Genomic DNA, 21,722 nt, shown 5'->3' with positions numbered 1-21,722 from the left:
CTCTTTCAATCAAATCATACCACATACAAAAATAAATTAAATTAAATAAATCAAATTTGCATATCTATATAAATTGAATTGAATAAATTCGATTTAGGCAAATATGTAGTAAATTGAATTCATAAGGTTCGAATTACATGCAACTTCTGAATAATTATAATGATATGGGTATTGTATATAAAAATTAATACAAAAATAATTTAAATTCTGTACAAATATTTTTTTGTATTTATGAGCTATTAAAAATGAACAAAAAAATTTTGTATGAAATTTTAATTTTTTTGTATGGGTTGTTATATAAAATACTAATATCATTATAATTATTTATTAAAACAGAGTACAACTAAGATTTTACTAACAATTTTAAATATTATTTTTTATAAATTTTAAAATTTTTTTATTATAAACACTTTTTGTAATTATTATAAATAATTTTATAAAATTTAAAAATGGCTTAAAAGATGTTATGAGTAAACCGTCTGACAAAAAACTGACTACAAAGTCAGTCAAATCTGTAGTTAATCGATGAACTGTTAGAACTGGCTATTTTTTTAAAGGGTTTCTGGTTTGTTAATAAGTAATAACTCCTCCAAATGGTGCTGTTTTGACTTTAAAAAAAATGAATCCCCAACGGCTTAAGTCCGTAACCCGTAACCCAGTCCTACTCCCACACTCATCACTTCTCCTCTCTGAAATTGACGTGAAATTTTGATATTGAAAGAAGAACTTTACCTTAGCTCCCCAAATCGCGAGCCCGCCGCAGCATCAGACTAAGAGAGAGCGTGCTGAGATAGAATTATCTACTATTATAGTTAAAGCAATAGCAGAGGCTGAAGGTCAAGCGCATAAAGCAATTGACTGAGGATCATAAAAGGAGAATGCTTATAGAACGGATGCAAGGTGAAAGAGATAAATGGCTTGCTGCGATCAACACAATCTTTGGTCATATTGAAGGTACTATTAACAATTTTTTTAGGAATTATATCAGATTAAGAAACAAAAAATTGGTGCTATATATAAAATTTTATTCTCATACCCTTTTTATTCTGTACCTCTTGAAATGCCAGTATCTATAATATAGAATAATTTAACAATATACAAAAATAAAATAATTTCATGCCTTTTCGAAACTTCTTGTGATTTACAGTACCTAATTAGTGTATGTAAATATAGTGATTACCTCTTCAGCATATATTGCTTCTTAATTTGATTTTTCAAAATTAAACTCCAGTTTGCGATGTAAATGGAACACAATAAATGTTGGCTGTTAATTTCTATCCTAATTTTGATCATTATTTTATTGATATGATTCATATTCTTTAATCCTGAATAGTCTAAAAACTTTCTGTTTTTTTTAATTGGATTTTGATAGAAACATAAAGATTCTTGCAATCCTTACCAATACTGGGACTGAAAAGTGTTGTGACTCTCTATAAGTATAGTATAAGTGATCACCACACTTACTCTTTATCTATACTGAAATTCATAATATTTGAGTAATTTTGTAGTGGCAGGTAGCAATGGCAGCTAGGTGAGTTCATGTGCCATGTGGATTGTTTCACAATATTTTTTTTTATTTTTTACTAAATATGAGGTCCTTGATTTTTAGGTATGATCTCATCAAGTGTATCAATGCTGGTCCAGCGTATAAGGTGTGACAGCTTAAAGTACGTGTCATTAGACTTTGGACCGTTTCTCACTTTGCAAAATCTGGGATGAAGGCACCTGTTAAGATGGTTGTCCTTGATAAAGAGGTAAAATCTTCACTTTATATGTGAGATTTATTTTGGTAATGACTCAGCAATAAACCTCATTATCTATGACTCTATAAAATTAATACATTCAGGGAGATACAATTCAATGCACTGTTAAAGACATATTTGTTCCTATCTTCGAGGGCCTACTTGCTGAGGACAACGTGTACGTGGTCACTAATTTTGGAGTTGCTTTGAATACCATCAAGTTCAAGTCTACTAGACACGAATTTAGAATCCACTTCAAGAGGGATACGATTGTGCGTCCGGTATAAAATTCTTCAGTTCCATTGAACGGATTTAATTTTGTTCCGTTTAAAATAATTCACACAAAGTCTAAAGAAGATGGTTATTTAGTTGGTAAGTACTTTGTTAGATTAATCTATAATACATGTGTTGTTTAATTCTTTGAGGTCTAATTTTTTAATCTTATATATTGTTTTGCACCATTTGCTGTCTTTTTTATTATGAACATATAGTGGACATATATGGATTCAAGTAATGGTTGTTGCTATTCCTCTCAAGTCTCAAGTATTATAGATTCATATAATTTTCGTGAAATTTATTTAAGTAAAATTTGCTTCTCTTTTTATCTTCTGACCAAATATACACCCCAAAAATTTATAGGGTCTAACCCGTAAGAAATTAGTTGTTACCCATGAAAAAGAGTTCGGCTTTATTTTGGGCTTTTGCCGTGAATGTTAACTTTGTATCTTTTAAATTGATTGAAAATTTTTACATAATATAATATAATATATTGTGACGGAGCATGTCTTATTTTTAAAATTTGTTTCATTAAGAAATTATATTAAGGATTAATTTTTTTATTATTCCCTTCCTATAACAATTATTCCCTTCCTATAATTTTATATTAAGAAATAATATAATTTCTAACTCAATTAAATATTGTTTCATTTAAATTTTGTTTAATAAAAAAATTTATATAAATTTATGTATTATCCTTATAATATCCTATAACAATTAAATAATATACTTTAAAAATTAATGAAAAGATTCGTGTCTTTATTTTGTAGATGTGATAGGTCAGCTTGCCTCTAAAGGTAACTTGGTCGAGTTCACACGGGACGGGAAGCCGTCAAGTTATATCACCATAGAACTTGATGATCTTGAGTAATACTTAATATCTTTTTGATAGTGGCTTTTGTTTTAAAATCTTATTTTGAAATTTTGTGTCTCTCTTTAATCTACAAGAATTGCTATTTCTTATAGGGGTGGACAGAAATTTTGCGTCCAATTCAATAATAACATAGTATAGACAGTCTGACTATTTGTATAATTTATATAGTATATTGTTCTTGAATTGTAAATTTTTTGGTGAATAATAGGTACATCATCCACATAAGGGTGATAGACCACACCGATGCTCCCTCTTTTGTTTTGTTCGATGGAGAAGCTGCAAAGTTTCTTGGAGTTTCTGCCAATGACCTTAGGCAGTGTCTTGTGTGACTAAGGTTTGATGTCATATTAATTTTTTTGTGTTATTTGTTTTGAACTATACCTTAATTTTTATTATTTATGAGAGCATGAATGAACTTTTTTTTTGCTAAATGTGAAGAGTGTTGAGAAAAATTCCTGTCCCAAAGAGATTGATATGTTTAGGGATATTAAGTTCATCTTCAAAGTGCAACTCAAGATGAGGAATCTGAACTCTTATGAACCATATGTGATTCATGTGTTGAGAATGACTAATGAGAATTCTTTGGTCTCTGCTTTCCTGGATAAATACAATCCTGACCCTATAACCCCCTCTGGCTAATAACTTTTTCTTTTGTTTCGGTATTGCAAAAACAGATCAACCAGATTTTGATGATGTCTTTTTATTGAATCAATTGTTTTGTAGGGCCTTTTGTCGCATGAAAATTCTGAACTATTGAGTTTGTCTACTGGTCCATACGACACTTCTAAGATTTGTGTCAAATAATTTCCAATTTAAATTGTTACAATGATGTTCTTAGTCTATATAGTAACTAAAATATTATTATTCTTATACTGACTCCCACTGTCCCACACTAGACATCGTTCAAGAGGTCAACAACCATCTGATAGCTATCATTCCTAGAGGAAAAAAAATTATATCTTAGTTCGGATTCCATTTGTATAGATGAAGGGAATATGGAGAGTCAACTAGATCTCTATGATTCTGAATTACTGAATAGCATAAATTGTTCTGGTTTGCCTCCACATAAATTAATACTTAAGGTTGGTGTTCCGGTGATGTTACTGAGGAATATTGACCAATCCAGTGGTCTTTGTAATGGTACAAGGCTACAAGTTAGGAAGTTTGGAAATCATGTCATAGAATATGAAGTCTTAACGGGTAACAATGTTGGTCATATTGCTTTGATTCCAAGAATGAATATAGTACCAACAAATGAAATCGTCCCAGTTAGATTCCAACGAAGATAGTTTCCCATAATAGTATTGTTTGCCATGACAATTAATAAGTTTCAGGGACAAACTTTATCTCATGTTGGATTGTACTTGTCCAAACCACTTTTTACACATGGCCAATTATATGTGGCACTTTCAAGAATTAAGAGTAAGAGATGTTTAAAAATTTTACTTATGAATCACGTAAGAATGTCTGCAAATTCAACCATCAATATTGTTTATAGAAAAGTCTTTGAAAAAATAGTATTTTGATGTAAATATTTTAATTTTATTTTAAATTCTGTATCAGTGTATAATTATTTTACTTTAAAAAATATAAAATAATTATTACTCACTTTTTTTAAGTTAAACTTTGATTTTGATAATAATTTTATAAATTTCTTAAAATAATAATTATTTTGTATTTTTATTTTAAATATTGAAGTATATAAAATTTTTTTTTAACTTTTATAAATTTTTAAGTATATAAATTTTTTTTTTAACTTTTATAAATTTTTCCGTGCTTAGCACGGGTTCATACACTAGTTGCTTTTAATAATTAGTAATTACAATTTTACCTTTAATTCTAATTTTCTAACCAAATTCTTAATTTTTTTTTTAAATCTAATTTTTTTTTCCAAATCTTTATTTTTTTCTCAAAATTCTAAAACTCTCTTTAATTTTCGTCACTCTATTGAAAGGACTCCTCAAGTTGTCATACTTTATTGTATTTTATTGTTAATTTTAGTTACATTTTTAATTAATCATATAAGATGTATATATATTGTTAATTTAATTTAAGTTTGACTTATAGATGACACTAATTTTATTGATTTGTTAGTTTTTTCTTCTATATTTTGTATGGTTGAAAATACTAGTAAAAATTATATATAATTTTGATATTGTCTTATTTTCTGATTACACAAAATAGCATATCTCCAAAACTAATTTTTAAAAACGTGAATGAAAAAAATTCAACTAAAATACAAATGACTGAAAAAATTAGATGGCAAAAAAAAGAGAAAAGAGAAGAGAAAACATCTAACCTTCGTCTTCGTCACTGTTTCAATGCCCAGTCCCACCACATTTTCTGGTATGCTTCTATTTGGATTACGATTCCTTTATTCCTCCAATTATTTATTTCTTTTCTCTATATTCACCTTCGCTTTGATTGTGATTGAGATTATGACTGTGATTTTGATTGTTAATATAATAATCAATTAATAATAATCAATAAATTTTTTGTTATAGTGATTAGTGAGCGTGCTAATTCCTTTTATGCCAGGTCCAATTGGGGATTTTGCTACATTCTCTGTATTGCGTTGAATGAAACTGCGTTATGCTATGCTATTCTATGCTCCTCTACTTGTATAACTTTACTATTTGTGAATAATGGAATTCTAAAACACAATCCTTATTTCTCAGAACAACAATTAGAGTTTTAATTGTATATTTGAAAAAAAGGGGTGCACATAATTATATCTACATTTTTATATGAATTGGTATCCATTTCTTTGATCTTATATTGCATCCAAGGTCATCATCCTCATGCTTCTTTGCTTGGTTGTGGATCTCTTGTGTTGCTGCTACGTTGTGCAAGTTTAGCATGTGTACTGAGAGAGTAACAAGGTGGCGGATTGTCTTGCTTGTCTCTGGATTTAGTATCTATTGAATTATAAGATACATTTGAATTTATATTAAATTTTAATGTTATGTTGGTATTTTTAATTTTTTTTTGCGAGCTAGTCTAAAAAGCTCCTATGGTGGCTTTCGATAACATTCCTGACTTTTTGTTTATGAAAATACGATTAGCTTTTGCTCCATAGAGCACCTTATCAGAGAGGACTATGAAACCAAGCCTAAGTGCATAGAATATAAAAAGGGGTAATTGAGCCTGTTTAGGCCTATGGAGGGTCATGTATGGGCCTTCTAGTAGATATTATAGTTTATAAAACAGGCCTGTTGGCTTGCAGGTTTAAACCGACCAGGAAGGCTGTATCTGACACCTCTAGTTTGGGTCTCAACAAAACCATGCATTTGAACATTTGAACTATTTGCAGCGGAGCCCTCGGACAGATGGCATATCTATATGTCTCTTGCAAGATGTACCCGGGTTCAATGATGAACGAAAATTGCGTGTCGGTAAAGAATTTCACAAATGAAATTCTGTTGCAAGTATAATTCTAAACCAACAAACAATCCCTCGATCAAAAATTTGTTTGTCACAAATACAAACCTCAATAAAAATAAAAAAAAATGAAGTATTCAAATATCGGGTCGTCTCTTAAGGAATTGTAGAGAAGTGTTCTTATTATTGGTCATGGGACAAGTATTTGGGGTTTTGAATAAGAGACATAAAAGATAAATTGCAAGAAAGTAAATAAACTCAAATGATAAAAAGGTCTTGGCAAAGATTGATGGTTAAGGATCTTTATCCTTATTACTAACCACAAAAGGATAATTGTAAGGATCAATCTCATTAAGTCATCCTCCAACAAGTGAAGGAAAGTCAAATGAGTTACATCAATCCTAATCCATAAGTCCTAGCCACTCACTAATTAACTTAGTGGAAGGTAGAGTCAATGGACACCAATTATCAAGCACTTGGACATTAGCAACTCAAGTTCACCTAAATTACCATCCCAAGCCAAGAATACAAAAATCTACTCTAACATCCTTTTAAGCATTTTATCAAACACTTGGAAGGCATAAAAGGAAAACAAGATAAAGTTGCAAGAAGTGTAAATCTACAACTACTAATTACAAGAAAATTAACAATAACAACACAAATCAACAATAAAGGAAATCAAACATAAATTGCATTAAAGGAAAATAAAAGAAACAAGAGTGCATCAACAACAAAGTAAACAATTACAAGGATTAAAATACTAAACTAGAGAAGAAAAGGTAGAGGAACAAGAATTTGTAAAGGAAGATCAAATCAAAACATGAATTAAACCTAAATCTAAGAAATCCTAATCTACATCTGTTCGTTACCTAGGGTCCACGGGTTGTCGGTAGGTGGTGATTGAGAGAGTGAGGGAGGTCCCGAGCGTGCGCGGAGCGAAGGCTGGCAACGTCGGAGGGCGGACGGAGCAGGGGGTGGCCACCTGCAAGGACACTCCGACGATCAAGTCAGAGTCCGTACTAGGGGTGGCAGAATTAGGTAAGAATGTGACGTACCTCAGGGGGAGAGCTGTCCTCCCCCTTTTATATGCTGTGCTGGGTGGGCCTAATAGGGGCCTAGCCCATTAGTTAAGGAGCAAAGCTGTCATCCTCCACGTGTGCGGGTCGTCCGTACTTAGAGCCGGTACTCGGGGTGCCGATCCTAAGGGTTCCAACCTGGGTGGTGGCGCGTTTAGCGCGGTGAATTGATCTCCCTCCGGGTCGGGCGTGACTGACCGACCCGTGGGACCAGTCGTAGCTTCTTGGGTCTGGACGGGGCGGTGCCCCGACCCGGCGACTTCCTGGGCTGGGTTGACAGCCTGTAACAGTGCCCCCAACGCGCCAGCCTCGAGGTTTGGGTCTCGTGGTTGGGCGCGTTTGCCTTTTTGCTGGAATGGTGAGCTTTCTTCCCTTCTCGGTAGCTCGTTGGTGGCGTTTTGTTTCTTGCACGCTTGGTGGTTTCGGTCTTCGTGTTGCTTTCTTGGTTTTGGCGCCTGGGCATTAAATGCCCATCATTTTATTGATTTGAATTTTTGGACGAAATGTCGAACGTACCCCTGTCTTTTGGCGTTCTTCCTCGGCGGTTACTCTTTCCTTTTATTATTTTTATTTCGTAACCCCCTCTTCTCTTTAATCTTTTCCTTTTCCTTTCTTCCTTTCTTCTTACGCTGCTGCTGTTCCTTGTTCCTGTCACCGCCGCTGTTTCAAGCATTCTTGTTCCATGTTCCAACTTTGCAAGTCCTGCTTCTCCTGGTAAGCTTTCATAGCCCCTTTTCTTTTTGGTTATTTCTCTTTATCTTTTGTGCATTTGCTTCGTGTATGTTTGGGTCTTCCTTTCTTTCTAGAGGGATTACCACTGGGTTTCACGTTTCTGGGTTTTTCTAGATTTTGTTCATGTTTCTGGGTTTTCCTGGGTTTTCCTGGGGTTTTGTTCATGTTTCTGGGTTTTAAGTTAGTATGCCGGGGGGTTAGGGAGAGGTTTATAGTTTTTCTTTCGCTTTCTTGTTTTGAGAGTTCCCGACTTCCCGTGTTGACTAAGTGGTGCCCCCGCTGTAGGTATGGACGATCGTGTCGCTTCCTCGAGTCATGCCCAGCGCCCTTTGGCTGACTTCATCAACCATTATGCTTGGGTCTCCTCCGATGTGAAGGATACTCCTTCTAAGATGACCAAGGAGGGGCTCCAGAAGCTACGACAATCCGGGCTCTTATGTGGAGGTGGTCCCGAGGAGGTGTTTTACCAGGTCTATGTCCCTGCTGGTCGGGAGCATGTTTGCCACAAGAATCTGGCTTCTCCACGAGTTGTCGATTGGCTGTGGGTTTACGAGCCTATGTTCACGACTTTGGGGCTTCGTTTACCCTTTTCTCCCTTTGTTATGAATTTACTGAGTCGCTGCGACGTCGCTCCGTCGCAACTTCATCCGAATAGTTGGGCCTCTATTCGGTGCTTTGAGATGGTTTGCGAGTACCTCGAACTGCCGCTCTCAGTGAACGTCTTCCTTTATCTCTTCTTGCTCACGAAACCTTCTAGCCAGGGGAAGGCTAAGAAGGGTTCCATGTCTTTTAGGGCCCAACAGGGGGCGTCGAATCTTTGGCCTCTTTGAAGATTCTTTTCATGGTTTTAAGTCTACCTTCTTCAAGGTTAGACCGATTAAAGATCACCAGCCTTTTTGACTTACGACTGAGGGAGCTCGGCGGATCCCGACCTACTGGAGTTTTGGTGCGGGATCCGATTATCTGATTAAGGTGTCTTACGATTGGCTGAGCTCGAAAGATCAGAACATTGCTGATATACTTTTGGCCATTTTTGGCGAAAAGAACCTTAATCCTCGCATGTTGATGGGGGATCGGGAGTCCGGTCGGTCGTATGTTGGTGGGTTTTTCCTCCTTGTAGTTCTTGTGTGTTTTATTTTTCTACTGTTGACACCTCTCTTCTCTTTTTTTGTTTGCAGTTTCTATGGCTAGTGGAAAGAAGACTTTGGCTGACCTGATGAACCTCATTAAAAGGAATGAGGAAGGTGAAGGTGACTTCCCGCCTACTCCCTCGGCGAGTCAGGAGCAGGGGGATACTGAGGAAGCTAGTGGTCAGACAGGTGGGCCTGATCCGGCTCACCAAGAAAATGTTATTTCTCCCGAGGAGCTTGAGGAGGCTACTGGCGTGGAGACGGAGATCTTTGAGGATGATTTTGGTGATGATGAGCTGAGGTCCGTAGGTAACCCCAAGAAGAGGAAGAGGGATTCCGGAAAAGCTCTCTCAGTTATGGAGAAGAACTTTGATGCTGAGGGTTTCATCGAGTCCCAGCTGCTTCCCGGTACCGAGGCGTATTTCCACAAAGCCGACCTCTCTGGTCAGGCTAGGTGGATTTATCGTAGTCTCCTTCGTGTTGCTGCTATTGCCAAGAAGGTGGAGCCCGTCCTGGGTAACTATCATGCCATGGAGGTGAAGCTTCGGAACTCCCAAAAAGATTTGACAGATTCACGATCTTGGGAGGAGTCTCTAAAGACTAATTTGACTGATCGTGAGAGGAAGGCTGAGGAGGATGCCAAGGAGATTAACAGGCTGGTAGATCGGGATATGGCTTTAATGAAGAACTTGAATGCCTCTCGTGGTGAGACTGCAGCCATGAAGAAGAGGGTTGAGGAATTGGAAGAGAAGCTAAAGTCGGCTGAGTGTTCGGCGGAGGCGGTTTCTCGGGAGATGACTGCTTTGAAGAAGAGGAACAAAGATCTTGTGAAGGGAGCTCGCGACGCTGTTAAGCTGACTGAGGAAGGGATAAAGCTCCAGGTGGCAGTGCTGGCTCTCGACCTTGACCTCTCTCAGGTTGGTGCGATGAAGACTGTGGAGGGTGGGAAGATTGTCGACATCCTTTGAATCCTTTGGATATTCCTGTCTTGTTTTACTTTTTGTTTCTAATACTTTTCATTTTAGGCTTGTTGGTAGGCGCCCTTTGGTTGTATTTGAACACTTTTTGCTTGTGCTCGTGCTGTTTGGCATTTATCGGATTTTGTTTGGGCCGTCGTGGCCTTTGCTCTTTATTTCGCTTGCTCGGGCCGTCGTGGCTTTTTGCTTAATCCGTTTATTATGGTATTTACTACTTTAAGCTGTTTACTTTTGGTCCCTTATGGTTCCCGGGGTGATCAGTCTCGAGTTACCGTTGGGTCGACCGTTTTGTTTCTTTTCGTTGCGCTTTTATTTTAAGACTTGGGAGAGAGTGAACTTGCAAAAGATAAGCTTATCATATTGTTAGACAAGGAAATATGTAATGCATAAACAAATTCAAGCAAAAGAAGATATTCGTGTGAAACATAAAAGGAGAATGTAAAAGCGAAACATGGGGATGGGGATTGGGGTCGTGTGATCGCCCCTTCTTACGAGTAGAACCTTCTGAGGTTTGCCATGTTCCATGTCCTCGGTACCTCATTCCCATTCAGCCTTTCTAGCTTGTAACCCCCTTTGCCGAGGACTTCTTTTACTCTGTAAGGTCCTTTCCAGTTTGCGGCTAGCTTGCCTTCTCCTGGTGTTGGGGGTCCTATGTCGTTTCGTCGCAGGACCAGGTCGCCTTCTCCCAAGTTTCTTTTCAACACTTTGCCATTGTATCTGAGGGCCACTCTCTGTTTGATTGCTGCTTCTGCTAGGTGTGCCATTTGCCTTGTCTCGTCGGCTAGGTCTTTTTCAACTGCCTCGCTCTCCCCTCCGAGGAGTAGCCTCGGACTTGGTTCCCCGACCTCGACTGGGATGACAGCGTCGACCCCGTATGTGAGTCGGAAGGGGATTTCTCCGGTGGATGATTGGGGGGGTGGTCCTGTACGACCATAGTACTGGGGCTAGTTCCTCTGCCCATGAGCCTTTCTTTCCCTCGAGTTGCTTTTTCAGCCCCTTCAGGATAACTTTGTTGGCTGCTTCGACTTGGCCGTTGGTTTGAGGGTGTTCGACTGAGGAGAACTTTTGCTTAATCCCTAGTCTTTCTAAGGACCCTTTGAACTTCTTGTCGGTGAATTGGGTCCCGTTGTCCAATATGACGGTTTCCGGTATCCCGAACCTTGTGATCACTTGTTTCCACATGAACTTTTGGCAGTTCGCTGCGGATATGCTAGCTAGTGGTTCTGCTTCTACCCACTTGGTGTAATAATTTATGGCCACTATTAAGTACTTCACCTGCCCGGGTCCTGGTGGGAACGGTCCTAGGAGGTCGACTCCCCATTGGGCGAAAGGTCGGGGGGCCATCATTAGATTGAGCTCATCGGGAGGTGCTTTGTGGAAGTTGGCATTCTCCTGGCACTTTTTACATTTCTTCACGAATTCCTGGGCATCTAACATCATTGTGGGCCAGTAGTATCCCGCCCTGATGATTTTTCTTGCTAGAGATCTTCCCCGATGTGGTGACCACAACACCCTTCGTGTACCTCCCTTAGGACGTAGTCCATCTGGTCGGGGCGTAAGCACTTTAGTAGTGGTTGGTGGAGCCCTCGCTTGTATAGCTGCCCCTGTATGATTGTGTATTTAGGAGCTTCCCTTTTGACAAACTCCGCCTCTTTTTAGTTGGGAGGTGCTTCTGCGTGCTCCAGGTATCGGGAGATAGGGTCCATCCATGAGGGCAGGTTTGGTGCTTGAGCCATGCACATGATGATCGCAGGTTCTGTTGCTAGCCCTTGGATCAGAGATCTGTTTCCCGTGCCGGGTTTGGTGCTTGCGAGCTTGAAGAGGAGGTCGGCTCGGGCGTTCCTTTCCCTGGGAACGTGCTGGATTGTGACTTCTTCGAAGCTTTTGCATAGTTCTCTTACTTTTTCCAAGTATTTTGGTAGCAGTGCGTCCCTGGCTTGGTAGCTGCTGTTTACCTGGGAAGTGACGATTTGGGAGTCGCTGCTCACTTCTACTCTTGATGCTCTGACCTCTTTGGCCAGCATTAACCCTCCAATCAAAGCTTCATACTCGGCTTGGTTGTTTGAGACCGGGAATTCGAACTTGATGGATTGTTCATATGCTACTCCTGCCGAGTTTTCGAGGATGATCCCGGCCCCTCCGAACGTTTGATTGGATGCTCCGTCAACGTGGAGCCTCCACCGTGTGCTCGGTACGTCGGGGGCTTCTCCTGTGACTTCAATGAGAAAGTCTGCCATGGCTTGGGCTTTGATTGCTTGCCTTGGTTCATACCGCAAGTTGTATTGGGATAGTTCCACTACCCATGCCATCATTCTTCCCGCCAGGTCGGGTTTTTGGAGGACTTGCCGGATGGCTTGTTCGGTTCTCAGGATGATTGTGTGCCCTTGGAAGTATTGTTTTAGTCTTCTTGATGAAACCAATAGGGCGTAGGCTAGCTTCTCCAACTTGGTGTATCTCGTCTCTGCCCCTTGAAGTGTTTTGCTGATGAAGTATATTGGGTGCTGGGTTTTGTCCTCCTCCCTAACTAAGACTGCTACCATTGCTTGTATGTTCACGGCTAAGTATAGGTACAAGGGCTCGCCTTCTCTGGGTTTGCTGAGTACAGGGGGTTCTGAGAGTATCCTCTTGAAATGGTTGAATGCCTCTTCGCACTCCTGGGTCCATTCAAAGGTGATTCCTTTCTTCATCAAGTTGAAGAATGGAATGGCCCTTTCAGCCGAGGCTCCGAGAAACCGGGATAGGGCCGTGAGCTTCCCAGTGAGCTGTTGTACATCTTTGATGCTCCCGGGGCTCGTCATTTTGAGGACGGCTTTGCACTTGTCTGGGTTGGCTTCTACTCCTCTCTGGGTTATCATGAATCCCAGGAATTTGCCTGCTTCCATGGTGAATGCGCATTTGAGTGGGTTAAGCCGCATTTTGAATTTCCTTAATGCCCAAAAGATGGCCTGGAGGTCGTTTATCAGATTGCTTGGTTCTGCTATTTTTACCAGGATATCATCGACATACACTTCTACCGTTCTGCCGATGAGGTCATGGAAGACTCTGCTCATCAGCCTTTGGTAGGTGGCCCCTGCATTTTTTAGCCCAAAGGGCATTACCTTGTAGCAGTAGGAGCCTCCTGGTGTTATGAAATCTGTCTTGTCTTCATCAGGTCGGTGCATCGGGATTTGGTTGTAGCCGGAGTAGGCGTCCATGAAACTGAGATATCGGTACCCCGCTGCCGAGTCTACTAGGGTGTCAATGTTGGGGAGGGGAAATGAGTCTTTTGGACATGCTTTGTTCAAATCGGAGTAGTCTACGCACATTCTCCATTTTCCACTGGCTTTCTTGACTAGGACAACATTGGACAGCCATGTTGAGTATTCGAGTTCCTTGATGAACCCTATTTCCAGCAGCCCTGCTGTTTGCTTAGCGACTTCTTCTGCCCTCTCCTGCGACATCTTCCTTCGCCGCTGGGCTACCGGTTTGGCTTCTGATTTTATGGCTAGTCGGTGGGACATGACCTCGGGATCTAACCCTAGCATGTCTGATGGGGTCCACGCAAAAAGTCGCTATTTGCTCTCACGACCTCTATGAGAGGTCCCTTGAGTTCATGGGGTAGGTTTCTGTTAATGAAGGAGAATTGTTCTACCGACTTCCCTATCTGGAATTTTTCCATGTCCCCTTCTGGTTTAGGTCTTGGTTTGTCCTCCACCCTGATGTCCAGATCTGCTAGGAACACGCTAGCTGCCTTTTTGGATTCTTTCCTTAAGGAGAGACTGGCGCTGTCGCAGGCGACTGCCATTTCTAGATCTCCCCTTACGGAACCAACCGATCCCTTGTCCGTTATGAACTTCATTGTTAGGTACTTGGTGCATATTACAGCTGAGAATTCATTGATGGTTTTCTTTCCTAGGATGATGTTATAGGTGGTGGAGTCTCTAAGGACTACGAAGTCTGCCATAACCGATTTTCTGGCGTCACTAGTTCCTAGGCTGATCGGGAGAGAGATCGTTCCGTCGGGTCTTATGTAGTTATCACCAAGTCCCATGACTCCGTGTTGATGGTTTTTGAGGTCGGATTCCTTGAGCCCCATAGCGTCGAATACGTTTCTGAATAGGATATTCGAGTCGGCTCCTATGTCGACGAGGATGCGTCTGACCAGCCCTGTCCCGACCATCGCTGTGACTACCATGGGAGGATTTTCAAGGAGGTCCTTGAACCATATGTCTTCTGGACCAAACGATATTGTCGGGAGTCTCTTGCTGGTGGTGGGGTTATCCGTCGAGATGGAGAGCACCCTGGAGTCCTTTCTTGTTGCTGACTTAGATTTGGGGGGACTGTCTCGTCCGACCATAATATTAACCACGAAAGTTGGGGGATTACTGGCATCCCCTGTGGGTTCTTGTCTAGGTTTGACTATCCGGTTTCGGTCTTCCTCGGAGCGCTCTCTCTCTCGTCTCCTCGGTTCCCTGATAAGTCGGGAGAATTCGCTCAGTTTCCCTTCTCTGATGGCCTGTTCCAAGGCATCCTTGAGGTCGAAGCAGTCTTGTGTTTTGTGACCAAACCCTTTGTGGTAATCGCAGTAAAGGCTCTTGTTGCCTCCCGTTCTCTCCTTCAGGGGTCTGGGTCTGGATAGGATTCCCTTGTCTGCGATTTGCTGGTAGACTTCCACTATGGGCGCCGTAAGTGGCGTGTAGTTCGTGAACCTTCCTACCCGTGGCTGCTTGGGTAGCTTGTTTAGGATGCCATCTCTGGGGGCTTCCTTATATCGCTCGGTTTGATGTGCCTGCTGTGCTGGCGGGTTGGCGGCTGCCGTTTATTGGCTGCCACAACCTGGCTGACCTCCTCGTCATTGATGTATTCTTTGGCTATGCTCTGGATTTTCTGCATGGTCCATACAGGCTTGGTTGTTAGGTGTTTCCTAAAGTCTTCATTCAGCAGGCCGTTTGTTAGGCATATGCTAGCGACTGAATCCGTGAGGCCGTCAATTTCTAGACATTCATCGTTAAATCTATCCAGGAATTTTCTGGTCGGCTCACCGGGTTTTTGGGTAACCCCTAACAAGTTAATCGGATGCTTTGCTTTGGCTATGTGCGTCGTGAACCGCGCTAGGAACTTCTGGGATATGTCTGCGAAGGTCGTGATAGATCCCTGTGGGAGGGTGTTAAACCATCGGATCGCCGGGCTGGCTAGTGTTACAGGAAACGCCCGGCACCTGACTGCGTCGCCTACTCCTTCCAGATTTATTCTTGCTTCAAAAGCTGTGACGTGTTCCTGGGGGTCCTTGGTCCCATCATATCTCGTGTTCCTGGGAGCCGGACTTTGAGAATTGAGGGGTGAAAAGGGGTTGCCCCCATGATAATGGAATTTTCTTGTCTCCGGGTCTCCTTTTTCTGGGACCCCCAACGGCTTTCTGACTTGCTTCGGGCGGTTCTGGAGGTCGCCTGTGTGTGTGTCTCTTCGTCCCTTATTAGGCTTCTTCCTTGGCTATCGCGTGCACGAGAGGGAGAGTGGGTGCGGGCATGGGACTGGCTAGCGCCGCCGTGTGAGTGGCTAGCGTTCTCCTGGGATTGGTCCCTTGCCGCCAACTCCCGCTCAAGGTTCTGAACTCTGTGTCTAAGCTCCTGCATGATCTTGGCACTGTCGGCTCCTGTTTCCCCAAAAGGGTGGCGTCTCTCAGGGGTCTGGGTATACATTTGGTCGGGCTGGACGGATGGCCTCGGGTGCTCGGCATCACGGGCCGTTGAGCTCGCTCTGCTCAAACGGGCTCCGCCTCCTTCGCGGAGCTCCTCCGAGGTGATGTGTCACTCCATGTTCGCGTCGGGATCCCTACAGATGACGCCAATATTCGTTACCTGGGGTCCACGGGTTGTCGGTAGGTGGTGACTGAGAGAGTCAGGGAGGTCCCGAGTGTGCGCGAAGCGAAGGCTGGCAACGTCGGAGGGCGGACGGAGCAGGGGGTGGCCACCTGCAAGGACACTCCGACGATCAAGTCAGAGTCCGTACTAGGGGTGGCATAATTAGGTAAGAATGTGACGTACCTCGGGGGGAGAGCTGTCCTCCCCCTTTTATATGTTGTGCTGGGTGGGCCTAATAGGGGCCTAGCCCATTGGTTGAGGAGCAAAGTTGTCATCCTCCACGTGTGCGGGTCGTCTGTACTTGGAGCCGGTACTCGGGGTGCCGATCCTAAGGGTTCCGACCTGGATGGTGGCGCGTTTAGCGCGGTGAATTGATCTCCCTCCGGGTCGGGCGTGACTGACCGACCCGTGGGGACCGGTCGTAGCTTCTTGGGTCTGGGCGGGGCGGTGCCCCGACCCGGCGACTTCCTGGGCTGGGTTGACAGCCCGTAACAACATCTAACCTAATTCTAGAGAGAAGAGAGAGCTTCTCTCTCTAGAAAACTAACTAAAGCATGATCAAAACTCCACTATGTGCTCCCCCCTTGACTCCTATTCAATTTTGCATGTAATAGGCTCATAAATGAGTTGGATTTGGGCTTGGGAAGCTCAGAAATCGCCCCCAGCGTTTTCACTTTAATGAGGTCACGTGCGAGCTGCGACGCGTACGCATGGGTCACGCGTAAGCGTCGATTGGCATTTTTACTTCCCACGCGTACGCGTCATGTCACGCGTACGCGTCGCCATGCGACTTCATATCCACGCGTGCGCGTCGTTCGACGCGTGCGCGTCGGTGTGTGCACTCCAAATCCTTGATTTTCCATGAATTCTCCATTTTGCATGCTTTTCTCTTCACTCCTTTGATCCATTCCTAGCCTTTTCAACCTGAATTCACTAACAAACACATCAAGGCATCTAGTGGAATCAAAGGTGAATTAAAATTAACCAATTAAGGGCCTAAAAAGCATGTTTTCACTATTAAGCACAAATTAGGAGAAAATTATAAAACCATGCTATTTCATTGAATAAGTGTGAGAAAAGGTGATAAAATCTCCTCAATTCAGCATAAAATGTACCACGAAATAGTGGTGCATCAAATCTCCCCACACTTAAACCAAGCATGTCCTCATGCTAAATCAAGAAAGAGACAAAGGGTATCATCATTTATTAAATGCAAATAAACTATATCAATATGCAATTTACTTACATGCAATCTATCTAAATGGATGCAATTACTTGATTAAAATAAATCAATTCCCAAAAAAACCAATATAAGCATAAGGGCTAAAACAATAGCAATCAAATCAAACCACAATTGAATTGAGTTATTAAAGGTTTTACAAACTTGCAAGAAAAGTGATGATCATAGTGAAAACATGTAATTGAGCAATCGAACCCTCACCGGACGTGTATCCACTCTAGTCACTCAAGTGTATAGGGTTGATTCACTCAATTCTCCCCTAATCATGCTTTCCAAGATTTATTTTTCATCTAACAATCAACAATTATTTTATGCATGCATACAAATATCATGAGGTCTTATGGGGCTAGAGTAAAGACAGGGATGCATATGGTCAAGTGAGCTTAAAATTTGAATCTTTGATTAACTTAAACTTCCCACCTAACCTATATAACAACCTATGCAATTCAAAGCTAACCTAACTACCCATTCTTCTCACTTTTTCACACACTCATGCGTTCTTTTTTTTTTTTTTTATCACAACTCATATGCATTGATTATTATTGGACTTCACTTTGGGGCATTTTGTCCCCTTTTTATTGCTTTGCTTTTTCTTTCTTTTTCTATTTATTTTTTTTATTTTTCTTTTTATTTTTCCTTTGTATATTTTTTTTTCTTTTTGCAAACTTCAATATGCACAAGAGCATCAAAGCATATAGTTTTACATTTAATTAACACATGAGTATGTACCCAATTCCCAATATTTACAATAGAAATACAAAACACACCCTTTTTTTCTCAACCAATCTCTCAAGTTTCCCCACACTTAAATGATATACACACTTACTAGCCTAAGCTAATCAAAGATCCAAATTAAGGACATTTATTGTTTTTCGCTTCAAGGCTTGTAATGTGCTAAATTAAGAACAAGTGGGTTTATCATAGGCTCAAAGTTGGCTAATAATAGCAGATAAAAGGTAAGGCTATTTGGGTAAGTGAGCTAATTGAAACAATGGCCTCAATCATATAAATGCATGTATATACAAAATAATGGACATAAAGAATCAAACAAATAAAATATTACAATCATAGAAAGAGAATAATCACACAAGAAGGAAAACAGTGGTTATATGATGTAACCACACAATTAGGCTCAAAACTCACAAGCTTGTGTTCTTAGCTCAAAACATGTTCCACAAGATATAATTCAAGTAAGTTCAATGAAAAATTTTTACTCAAATCAATTAAGATGTTAATGCCCTATAGATAAATTTCTTGAAAAATTTCATTATTTTGACTAAGCTTATTATGTATATATGCAAAAATAAGAAAATGCAACAAAAAAATCCTAAAAAGACCTAAAAAATGAAATGCAAAAGTGTTAGAATTAGAAATTTGTCACCCATAAATGCCGATTGGTCGGACGACCTCCCCACACTTAAAAGTTTGCACCGTCCTCGGTGCATCCAAAGATGAGCAAGGGGGTACGGCGACTCTCCGGATTGCCACCTTCAGCTTGTGGGTTAACCAGTTGCTGCATGTTCTTTGTCCCGCTTTTGTTTTAGCTTACAATGACTCATCCTGAAAATAGAAGACATGATAGTAAGAAAAGTAAATACAAAAGCAAGGAAGCATACATTGTTGGAATGAGGTACTAATCACTAGAATGAAATGAGTGACCCAATGTGTGACATGGATAAAAGTAAGTTTGCATTCTAAGTTGCGCGCGGTTTAGAACACACACACTATCATATAGAGCTATGTCACAGTTACACAAAAAGGAACATGTACTTCACTTATTCTAGTGTGCTTGAAATACTTTGAAGTAAACTTGTAAGTTAAGACAAGCAATAAAGAAGCACAAAAATATTCAAGCCAGACGCATATGGATGCATATGATCAAGAAACACAATGCATTAAGATAAATGCACAACATCCATAAAAAAATTGCCTAATCAAAGAAAAGAATTCAAATCACATGTTGGCAAAATCATGCAATTCAAAAAGATTAATCATGCTTTAAAGGCAATTCTCATGTACTTGGTGTTCACAAAGGGTAAGCATGAAAAATTCAAAACCAAGTAATAAATTGTAACCTCAACAAGAGAATCCAACAATGAATATCCAAAAACAATTATGCTAAAATAGCATTCAGTTAGTAATAAGCAGGGATGAATAGCAACCAAATTAATAATCCAACACTTATCATGAAAATAAAAATTAAACAAAAATGAAACTAACTAAATAGTTAACTAACTAAACTAACTAATGGTTGATGGTGTATGGTAGTGTTGGATGATAGGTGAAGAAGGAAAAGAAAAGAGAAGAAAGTAAAAGAAGGAAAGAAATGGAAAGAAGGGAAGAAAAGAAGAGTAGTGAAACAGGCAATCCACACGTACGCATGAAGTGATGCGTGCGCATGGTGAGGTGAAATGCGAGCGACGCATACGCATGATGGGTTATTCAAAGCGGCGACGCGTACACGTGAGGTGACGTGTACGCGTGAGTAGGCTTGTGCCTCGCGCACAAAGTTGGCATGAAGTAGGCACAACTCTCTGGATTTTGTATGGAGGTGGAAATTTTGGATCCACGCGTACACGTGGGTGACGCGTGCGTGATGCACGGAAACTTGTCTCTCAACAATTTTCCTTCGGTAAGTATACCGAATTGTCGTCAAGTAATAACTCACAAAAGAGTGAGGTCAAATCCCACAGAGATTAACGGTTTAAGCAATCAATGGTTGGCTGCTTATCCTAGTTAGACGAATCATATTGGAGTGATAAGCAACAAGAAAATGTAAATGGCATAAAAGTAAAAAAAGTAATAAAGTGCAGCAAAGTAAAATGGCGAGAAAAGTAAATGTAAGAACTAAAATTAAAATGAACATTGGGATCAAGAGATATTGCAATTCTCCGGATCAAGTTCATTTTCATCTCTTCCTCAATCAATGCATTCATTGATCTCCTTAGCAATCTTACGTGATCGAATTCCAATTTCTTGGTAATTCAATCTCTCAAATCTTGATCAATAGCCAATTCCTTGGTCAATTGCTCATGAGAAGAGATGAAGTATGGTCACTGATTATACCACATGCATTCCTAAATCAAGTGTTGGTAGGATTATAGTCACCATACCCATCCAAACTCCAATTTGGTCCAACATGAGAAAGCATTTCTAGCATGATCTCTTCATTCCTCTTCCAAGGTTCAGAAGAGATCCAAGTATGAATAGCTTCTTTTCCAAGATAACTACCCAATTGGATGAAGATTGAAAGCTTTCTAGTAAAATCAAGAGAAAAGAAAGAAGAAGAGTAATGAAAACTATTATTGATCCATCAAATTACAACAGAGCTCCCTAACCCAATGAAAAGAGTTAGTTGATCATTGCTCTACCAAAATAGAAAAGAAAGAAAGTGCAGAAAAGTAAAGATAAAGATTGAAACTAAAATTGAAACTTCAAAATTCATAAATGAAAAGTACAAAGAAAACGAAACTACTCCTAAGGAAGAAAAGAAGAGAAAAGGAAGAAAAGTGTGGAAGGGGAGGGGTCCGAAGACCCACTCCCCTTGGAGTGTCCCAATTCACAGAAGTTCGAATTGGTCTTCACTCTCTCCCCCTTCCTTCAATTCTCCGTTCCAGTATCTCAGAATGTAAAAACTAAGGCCTTTATATAGGCTCTCCTAAATTACAAAATGAAATTAAAAGCAAATTACAATGAAATAAAAATTTCTATTCTAGATGCTTCTTGTGGCCTTGATTGGTTGACACTTGTGGGCTTGCTTGCTTGAGCTTTGAAGTGGACTTGAGAGAGAAGTGAATCAAATTGAGGTCCAAGATGACTTGGTGTTATTGCTGCCGTTACCCATACTAACGCTGCAAGTGTGGCGTTAGTGCTAAAGTTAGTGTGGCTAACGTCACACTTGCTACCCAGTTGGTGTTTTAGGGTTTAAAAGATGCCTCTGGTTTGTGCTCCAATTTTATGTCCACTATAGAGTATTATATATTATTGGAAAGCTATGAATGTCAGCTTTCTAACGCAACTAGAATCACCTCAATTGGACCTCTGTAACTCAAGTTATGCTCCTTTGAAGTGGACAAGGTCGCTGGCATAGTTGCCAGCGTTACTGGAAAACGTGAGTCACAATAACGTTAGCGATCAGGGGATGAATATTGCCGGTTTCTGAAGCTCAAAATTAATGTACAACCCATACTATTATATATTTTTGGAAAGCCCTGGATGTCTACTTTCCAACGCCTTTGGAAGCGCATCATTTGGAGCTCTACAACTCGAGTTATACTTCTTGGAAGGTGAAGAGGTCAGCTGGCCTTACTACAGGTTGATACCATATTCATCTTTGCACTTTCGGGGCAGGTTTTCTCCCTCAAATTTAGCGTCCACCATGTAGTGCCATATATGATTGGAAAGCTCTAGAATCCTACTTTCCAATGCCATTGGAATCACCTCATTTGGAGCTT

General features: G+C 40.5%; 1 long non-coding RNA gene across 1 annotated transcript; it reads left to right on the top strand.

Annotated features, from left to right (window-relative positions):
* LOC110266478 lies at window positions 809-21,148 on the top strand. Its single transcript, XR_002353886.1, has 3 exons — window positions 809-954; window positions 6,444-6,449; window positions 21,138-21,148. It is a non-coding gene; the product is annotated as an uncharacterized LOC110266478 (long non-coding RNA).

The sequence above is a fragment of the Arachis ipaensis genome, chromosome B09 (genome assembly GCF_000816755.2).
Source record: "Arachis ipaensis cultivar K30076 chromosome B09, Araip1.1, whole genome shotgun sequence".
Classification (NCBI taxonomy): domain Eukaryota; kingdom Viridiplantae; phylum Streptophyta; class Magnoliopsida; order Fabales; family Fabaceae; genus Arachis; species Arachis ipaensis.
The sequence above is the reverse complement of the archived record's forward strand: the minus strand, read 5'-3'. Positions and strand labels throughout refer to the sequence as shown.